Source organism: Cupressus sempervirens, chromosome 10, assembly GCF_028749045.1.
Source record: "Cupressus sempervirens isolate cs-2001-9-10 chromosome 10, ASM2874904v1, whole genome shotgun sequence".
NCBI lineage: Eukaryota > Viridiplantae > Streptophyta > Pinopsida > Cupressales > Cupressaceae > Cupressus > Cupressus sempervirens.
The window spans coordinates 50,117,390-50,126,562 of record NC_143127.1 but is presented as its reverse complement, the minus strand read 5'-3'; positions in this window follow the sequence as shown (position 1 = coordinate 50,126,562).

Genomic DNA, 9,173 nt, shown 5'->3' with positions numbered 1-9,173 from the left:
AATACCATTTCTTTGTATGAGGTCTCTTGCCTCACTCACTATCAAGGTCATAAGTTAACAATTTCTCAATCAATTATTTGGTTTTCTCCTCTATCTCCCATGGATTTAACATTAAAATTAGTTCTTTTTGCTTAATTTTATACAAGAAGATTTTGAATTCTTTTGATTTGATAAATTCATCATCTTTTAGGAACTTCTTTGCTTGAATGATCCTATCATCTGGCCTTGCTGCAGTCAATTGCAAGTTTGTCAAGGAACTTTCAGCTGCCTTTACCCTTTCTTGCAAGAAATTATGTTTCATATCAAAAAATATTGGCTATTGCCAAACATTTATTGCAATGTTTTTTCCTTAATATTTTCAACCATATGGACAATTTTTTGCCTCTTGATGCCCTTTTCTACCCATGCAGATGTCTCAAGCTAATCTTTTGTTTCTTCTAGTTCTACATTTGGTCTACATCCGGTTTAGAAGAGTCTAAGTTTACCCTCCCTTCTTCTCCTAGTGGATCTTATGGAAATTGAGACACAGTGTGCTAATAATTTTGCAAAAAAAAATTCAAGTCTGGAAGGCTAAGAAAATTCTAAAAAAAAACCTTTGAAATCAGGGTCACTCTTCTTCAACTCCATTTCTACCCTTTGAATATCTTCAAATTTTCTCAATCTCTCCTCTACATCACTCTCAATCAAATTGTTTCTAATTATGTCTTCATGAGGAAATTCTTTATTGTTAGGGAGATTGTAGTTTCTTATTTATTTTAGGGCACTATCCTATATGGAGCAAAGGAAAAATTATAATGTCTCATAAATTCATGGACTTGATGAATGGCTTCCTTCCCAATTGTAAAATATCCAATCTTAAAACATCTACATAAGAAGGTTCCTTTATGCAACTTAGGGCCTGAAAATTCCCTATCAATCATAATGAGTTGCCACAAGAATTCCATTATCCCCAACCTAGTAGGTATATATCTTGGCAATATGTGTGGGGGTTGAGGGAAAGCATAAATTCTCATGATTGAATTTTTTTGAAACAAAAACACATCCCCCTAGTTATGATCTAACTTAGCATCATCTTGTAATAATGTAGGCCTCAACACTCTCTTTAATCTATCTTGTTGGGCACCTAACATTTTCATATCAACGAAACTAAAATTATTTTAAAATGACACAGAGCTAAAGTAAGGTTGTAGTGCCTCTGCCAATGGATTTTTGTAAGTCTTCCTGATGGATGCTAGTTTGATGATCTTTCTTTATTATTTAAATGGATTATTTCAGTACAATTAAATAAATGATTAAATTAGGTGATTTAATGCATTTATCACTTCGGCTATATTATTATATGCAATTGCACTTGATTGTGTTGTTAAGTGTGTAGGATTGATGTCCCTGGCAGTGGCACATGGAGTTAGTGATTTAGTTGTTCATATCTAGCCAATGTTGTCCCTATATGGTCAATGTATCTTATTTAATTGTTTAATTAAATCCTCTGGTGATTTAATAAATCCAAACTCATTTACATTATGTGATTAGACCTGTGAGTGTGTCTGTGCATTTAGAGGTTTGCAATTATCACAAAAATTATAAAGGAATTATGTGATTTGGTTTAAGGAAATTTTGGGCATTATCTTATTTCATTTCATTCTCAGTAGCTTGTTGTAGTTGAATTCCAATTACTTGGAATCGTCAATTTTCATTTGGGTTGATTTAGGGTTTTACTAGATGACCTAGTTAATTACCCTAATCCTTTATTCACTAAAAAAGTGAATATATATCCAAAAAGGAATATTATTCCTCACTTTTGACTTTTGGAAATAGGAATTTGAGAGCAAATTCCAAATCCTCTTCAAGAGGAAATATTGTTTTGTTTGTTGTAGGAGCTATAAGCATGGGATCATCGCAAGGTTGGTCTTGTTGGATCCAGCTCGGGGAGACTTTGGATTGCCATGAATTTCGACAGTTTATGTAGGATTTTTATTTTACTGATCAGGTTTTTGTATTTGCCCTTTTGGCTGCCAGGTAGGGCTCTCTTGTTTTACAGTTTCAGCTTTTGATTTTGGTAGCCCATTGTTAGGAGGTTGGGAACTAGTGTTCCCCTCAGTTTCTGATTTCTACCTCTACCCGGTTGGGTGGGTATGAGCATTTTCTTATTTTTCAGGATACGGGTTTGGGGTTTCACATCATTGTGCTGCTCATTTTTGCATATGAGAATCAAACCCAATTTTTATTAAATTTATGTGGCTCATCTACCGAGGGTAGAATGGGTTTTTATTTTTGTTGATTTTCATAAATGTTGGGTTTTTGAGGCTTTTTCCTTGATTTGCATACCAACCCATTTTTCTCAAGTTTGGTTGGCATGGGGTTGATCATGGATTTAGAATGTTAGTAGGATTTCAATCTAACCACAATTGCATCTTTTTTTTTGCATTGGGATACATACAAAATTCATACTCCCAGATTGAGGCTGGTAGAGTGTGTGTTCTTATTGTGTGGCATTTTTGTGGTTTGGATTCATGTAGAAATCTATGCTTCCAAATATAGGCTAGTTGAATGAGTTGTTATTCTAGTTTTCTTTTGTCGCTTATGGATTTGTGCTAAATTTGTACTCCCAGATATAGGCTAGTTGAGTTTTTTGATTACTCGCATCTTTTCTTTCTCATCCAACCCTTATTAGTCATGATTATGTTGTGAAGTTGGTTGTTCCCACAGACTAGCACTTGTGTGTGTGCATTTGGCAGAATCTTGCGAACCCTGAACTCCCAAATATAGGTCGGTTGAGGGATTGTTCAGTGGGGTTGGGTTGGGTACTTGCATTGCCTCTGGGCACTCATTATGATATGAGCACAGATATGTAGGCTAGGCGTGTGGAGCAACTTCTCTTGTTACCCCAATTGTTTACCGACAAGGTAACATGAGGAAGTTCTAACAAGTGATAATTAAATTAATAAATGGGCAATAAAACTTAACTTAGATAAGTGAATTTTCTACAGTGTCTCTAAAGGCATGACATGATGGTTTCTTGAGGGGTTTTTTCTATGCCAGTGTGATAATTTCCTGAGGGATTTGTTCTACTTTGATTTTAGCTTGGGTTTTTTGATGCCAAGCGACTTACACTCCATTAGAGTCCCTACATAGTTGACCTATGGAGTGTCTGACTAAGACCTATTGTAATTGCATTGTCTCATGATCTTGGTTTCAGTCCTCTTTACTATTTGGAGTGAGTGTTAGCCACGGACATTTATTTTATGTGTGTTTTTGGTTGGATCATTATCTCCATTAGCATGGCAGGAGTAGACCCATGGGTTCCACATGGTTGGGAGGCATAGCTACCTATACCACTTTTGGGGACCAATGTATAGAGGCAATCTATATCTAGTTGAGATTGATGCTTGTTCACTTGATATTTCGAGTTTTTGGAGTATGTTTCTTTGTGACTTTAATTGGAATGCTTGGACATCATGTTTAGATGATGATTATGATGTTATAGGATATGGTTAGATGATTTGGTTCACTACTAGTTGGAGTATCTATTCTTTGATGGATTAGCATGTTAGATCTTCTTATTCTTATGATGTTACTTACATTTTAGTAGTGAAACCCTCATAAGATGGCTCTGAGTATCTAATTGGTAGATTGGGATGTTATGGTTGGGAGGAACCGAGCACGAGTTTTAGTTTTTTTGGTGCTTAGTTTCTTATTCTTTACTTCATATGATGTTTGGTTTATGGACCATGTATGTGCATTGCAATGTTGTTTTCTGCATGTTCTTTCATATGTTTGTTATGGATTAGATGGATGGATGTTTTCTCCTTCCTGTTTCTTGGTGTCTCATCTCTTATACTCTCGATTGATCATTCCTCGATTTATGTAGATCTGGTACTCCCCATGTGGAGGTTCATGTTTTTATACTTTTTCATCTTGCCTCATCATTGCATTGTTGGCATTCTTCACATGGGAAGGGAAATTCCTTAGGTGAGAATGTATTGTCTGATGCAAACATACATTCTCCCTCACATGAGCATGTACTTCCTCTCATGGAGTGTGTACTTCCTTGCATGGCATGATGCAACTCCTCATGCAGAGTAATGCACTTCCATGCATGGAGTAATGCACTTTCTCATGTGTAGTGATGCAAAGTCTCGTGTGAGACTAGAGACCAATGCACTTCCTCATGGGAGAAATAATGGATGTTTAGGCTTAGTGGAGGAAAGTTTGGAAGTTGGTCTTGAACACTCTATTTGGTTTCACACCTTCCTAATTCAATATATATTTTAATATATGTGATGATTCATTTGAGATAGGTTCCAGACCTCTCCGAGTTAAGATAAAGATTCTAGGAAATTTTAGGGCTTCATAAATTTAGACTTAGCCAAATCTTAGGGCTTCAAGACTTTAGACTTAGCCAAATTTCAGGATTCAACATTTATCTTTTAGCATGATGTCTAGTAGATGAGTGATTGTAACTTTCAGCCCTCATCTTGTATGTGGCCATTGTTGGTCTCTGCTTGTAATCATGGATTATGTTATGGTTAGTTGGAAATGGACTTGTATATTTAACCATGCTAGGAACTTGTTCTTTGGGGCTTAAAAAGAACATATCTCCTTGGTTTATTCTCATGATTTCTATGATCATTGGTTTTTAAGTTTTGATTTTTTGCTTGGAGATCTTTGGAAGTGTTTGTAAGACTTTCATTAGTGTAAGTGAACATATGAGATTAGCCATGTTCCATGTTTTATTATCTTGTATATTTCTTTCACTCTTGCACTTGGTTAGTTTATGTTGTTATTAGTAACTTATCTTAAGAAAAAATTATTTAGTGAATGCTTTATCCCTATGTTCCAAGGATCTCCAAGCAAGGCATTACATCTGGTATCAGATCCCATCTTCAAACATTGAGATCTCTGCATATATGTTGCCCATATGGTTGTGATTATTGTTGTGTGAGTGCGAGTGTCTCCTTGTGAGCTTGTAATATCTTATTGCTTGGGTACCTACTTGGGATGAACTTTCTTATCTAGTAGATGTGACTTGAGTAAGGTAAGGGAAGAAAGTTTTTATTTCCTTGTTATATAGATGGAATTGATGTGCCTTAGCATGGCTAGTTTCTTGTATTATCCTCTTAGATTGAGCCATTGATTGGTGTCCATGTGTAGGCTTTGAATGCCCCTTTTGTTTCTCCTTGTGGAGTTAGGTGCATTGTATTCCTTGTGTTCTCTCCTATTGCAAGTGAAGAAATGAAATGTATTTGTAATTCATTATAGTAATGAAATAGTTTCCTTTGTTAAAATACATGAGTGTATATTGTAAATATTTGAAAGAGAAGAAGTCGTTGCATTGAGATCATTCGGGTTAATGACTTATGTCTGCAAATTGATTATTTCATAAGCTTGTAAAAAGTTGTACTCATATAAGTGAATGCATGTATGGTGTCTCTGAAGGCATGGCGTGATTGTTTTTTGAGCGGTTCATTTTATGCTGGTGTGATGGTTTCCTGAAGGATTTGTTCCACGCTGATTTTAGCTTGATATTTCCAATGCCAAACAACTTATACTCCACTAGAGTCATCTCTAACTAGGACCTATTGTAATTGCATTGTTTCATGATCTTAGTTTAAGTTCTCTTTACTGTCTAGTGCAAGTGTTAACCATGAACATTTTTTTATGTGTGTTTGTGGTTGGATCATTATCTCCATCAAGATGACGAGAGTGGACCCACAAGTTCCACATGGTTGGGAGGCATAGCTACCTATACCACTGCTGGGGACCAGTGTATAGAGATAATCTATTTCTAGTTAAGACTAATGCTTGATGTTTCACTTGGCATTTCCAGTTTCCAAAGTATGTTTCTTTGTGATTTATGCTTTAATTGGAATTCTTGGATATCATGTTTAGATGACGTTAGTTTTCAATTGATGCATTCTTTTATTATGATGTTATAGCATATGGTTAGATGATGTGATTCACTACTAGTTGGAGTATCTATGCTTTGATGGATTAGCATGTTAGATCTTCTTGTTCTTATGATGTTACTTACGTTGTAGTACTATCACCCTCATAAGATGACTCTGACTATCTAGTTGACATATTGGGATATTACACTTGAGGGATGGCTAGGGCCTTTGAGGTCTCATGAATTTATTACAGTTGGGAGGAATCGAGCATGAGTCTTAGTTGTTTTTGTGCTTAGTTGCTTATGCTTTACTTCATATAATGTCTAGTTTATGGACCATGTATGTGCATTACGATGTTTTCCACATGTTCTTTCATATGCTATTATGGATTAGATGGATGGATGTTTTCTCCTTCCTGTTGCTTGGTGTCTTGTCTCTTATGCTCTCGACTAATCATTCCTTGATTTACGTAGATTCGATACTCTTCGGTGTAGACGTTTCATGTTTTTATACTTTTTCGTCTTGCCTTGTTATTGCATTGTTGGCTTTGCTTGCATGGGAAGGGTGGTTCCTTGCATGAGAATGTATTGTCTCGCACAAACATTCATTCTCCCTCATATGAGCATGTACTTGCTCATGTAGCATGATGTGAATCCTCACGTGGAGTAATGCACTTCTCTGTGCAGAGTAATGCACTTTCTCACACGCAGTGATGCAAAGTCTCATGCAAGATTGGAGACTAGTGCACTTCCTCGCGTGAGAAACAATGGGCATTTAGGCTTGGTGGAGGAAAGTTTGAAAATTGGTCTTGGACACCATATTGGGTTTCACACCTTCAAAACATATTTACTATGGGGTTTAAAATATATCGTTTAAGTATATAGTTTAATATTACCTTCCTTATACCTAAGATATTACCTTACTATACACTATAAACGAAGGAAGGTAATATCTTAGGTATAACGAAGGTAAGCATTAAACTATATACTTAAGATATATTTTAATATATGCAACGATTCATTTGAGATAGGTTCCAAGCCTCTTCGAGTTAAGATACAAATTCTAAGAAATTTTAGGGCTTCAGAAATTTAGACTTAGCCAAATTTCAAGGCTTTAGTATTTCAGACTTAGCTAAATTTTAGGATTCAGCATTTATCTTTCAACATGGTGTCTAGTAGATGAGTGGTTGTAACTTTGAGCCCTTGTCTTGTGTGTGATCATTGTTGGTCTCTGCTTGTAATTTAGCCGATAGGCTATTTGTGAGAACTTTATTCTTGGACATTGAATTTTTGACGAAAAAGTTATCAATTGGCCGAAAAAGTTGTTAGTTTGACCAAAAAATTGTAAATCCTTGCCGTTAATTATTTATAGACCATTTTTTATCTCACTCCACTTTTAACTCTTGTTTTGATATTTATTAGTTGTTATCTCCACTTTTAACTATTGTTTTTCTTTTTCTATTTATTTAACAAAATAATTACTTATGATCTCCACATTAGTTCATGTTGTGATCTCTATTTATTTAACTTTTCATTTTTAAAATTGATTTAGATTTTAGTTTTTGAATTATTTTACTTTATTTTTTACATTAGTTTAGTTTTTTCTTTAAATATTGTTTTTAAGTTTCTATAATTTATTTTGTTAATAGAATATTTGTTAGAGATGTTGCTATTTTTTAATTTAATTTTTTTTGTATTTCTCTTATTAATTTTCATAATAGATTTTTTGATGAATTTTTTGAAATGATTTTTTTTTTCATATTTGATAAATTGAATTTAAATAAACAATATTTATTAATCTATTTAAAAGATTTTAGTAAATATTATGTTATTTAAAGTGAAAATTATTAATAATCTAATTTGTTCACGTAGGATTATATTTTAAATCTCCACATTTATCTATTGTTTTTATTTTCTTATTTATTTAAAAAATAATTATTTGTGATCTCCACATTAGCTCATGTTGTGATCTCTATTTATTTAACTTTTGATTTTTAAAATTGATTTAGGCTTTAGTTTTTAAATTATTTTTTATATTCATTTATTTTTTCTTTAAATATTATTTTTATTTTCTATAATTTAATTAGTTAATAGAATATTTGTTAGAGATGTCGTTAATTTTTCGTAATATTTTGTTGTATTTCTCTTATTAATTTTTCACAATAGGTTTTTTGATGAGTTTTTTTTTAAATGATTATTTTTTCATATTTGATCAATTCAATTTAAATAAATAATATTTTTTAATCTATTTAAAATATTTTAGTAAATATTATGCTATTTAAATTGAAAATTATTAATAATCTAATTTGTTCGAATAAGATTATATTAATAAGTAATTTTATTATCAAGCACCTATCGACTTATTGTTGCAAGCACAAAAATGTCCAACTGTTAGTTCTAAATTATGTTATGGTTAGTCAGAAATGGACTTGTATGTTTAACCATGCTAGGAACTTGTTCTTTAGCGCTTTAAAAGAGCATCTCTCCTTGGCTTATTCTCATGATTCGTACATGATCATTGGTTTGTAAGTTTTGGTTTTGTGCTTGGAGATCTTTGGAAGTGCTCGTAAGAATTCCATTGGTGTAAGTGAACATGTGAGCATAGCCATGTTCCCTGTTTTATTATCTTGTATAGTTGTTTCACTCTTACATTTGGTTACTTTATGTTGTTGTTAGTCACTTAAAATTATTCAGTGCATGTTTTATCCTTGTGTTCCAAGGATCTCCAAGCGAGGCATTACAAGGGTAATGCCTATCCCATACCCAAGTCCAAAGTTGCACTAGAAAATCTCCATCAAGATATGAAGTCTGATCTATGAAGTCTATGTTGAAGTAGCTAATATTCTTGTATAGAATCAGATGCATCAACATTGAATAATGATGGAATTTGAAGTTTCCAAATTCTCCCCTTTGGGCAGCTACAATCTATTCTTGCATTTTCTCAATGATATAATTCACATAATCATATTCAATATTTGTGAAAGGGTCTTGAATATTCAGGGCCATGATGTAAGGTCCTCCATACACCATATTTGAACCATCACTCCCAAGTGCCTTATGTGAACCGTAAATTGCATTCTGCATATAATTATGGAACTTGTTCACATGGAGCATCTTATCCACCTTCTTTGGGATGTCTCCAACTGATTTGAGCTCATATAGAATTTGGTGGATCATCACCTTGCTAGTATAAAACCTAGCATTTCTTTCAAACTTCTCCTGAAAATCCTAGATGTCAATATCTATGCTCATATGGACTTCAGGCCCAAAAGCTTCAATGAAAGAG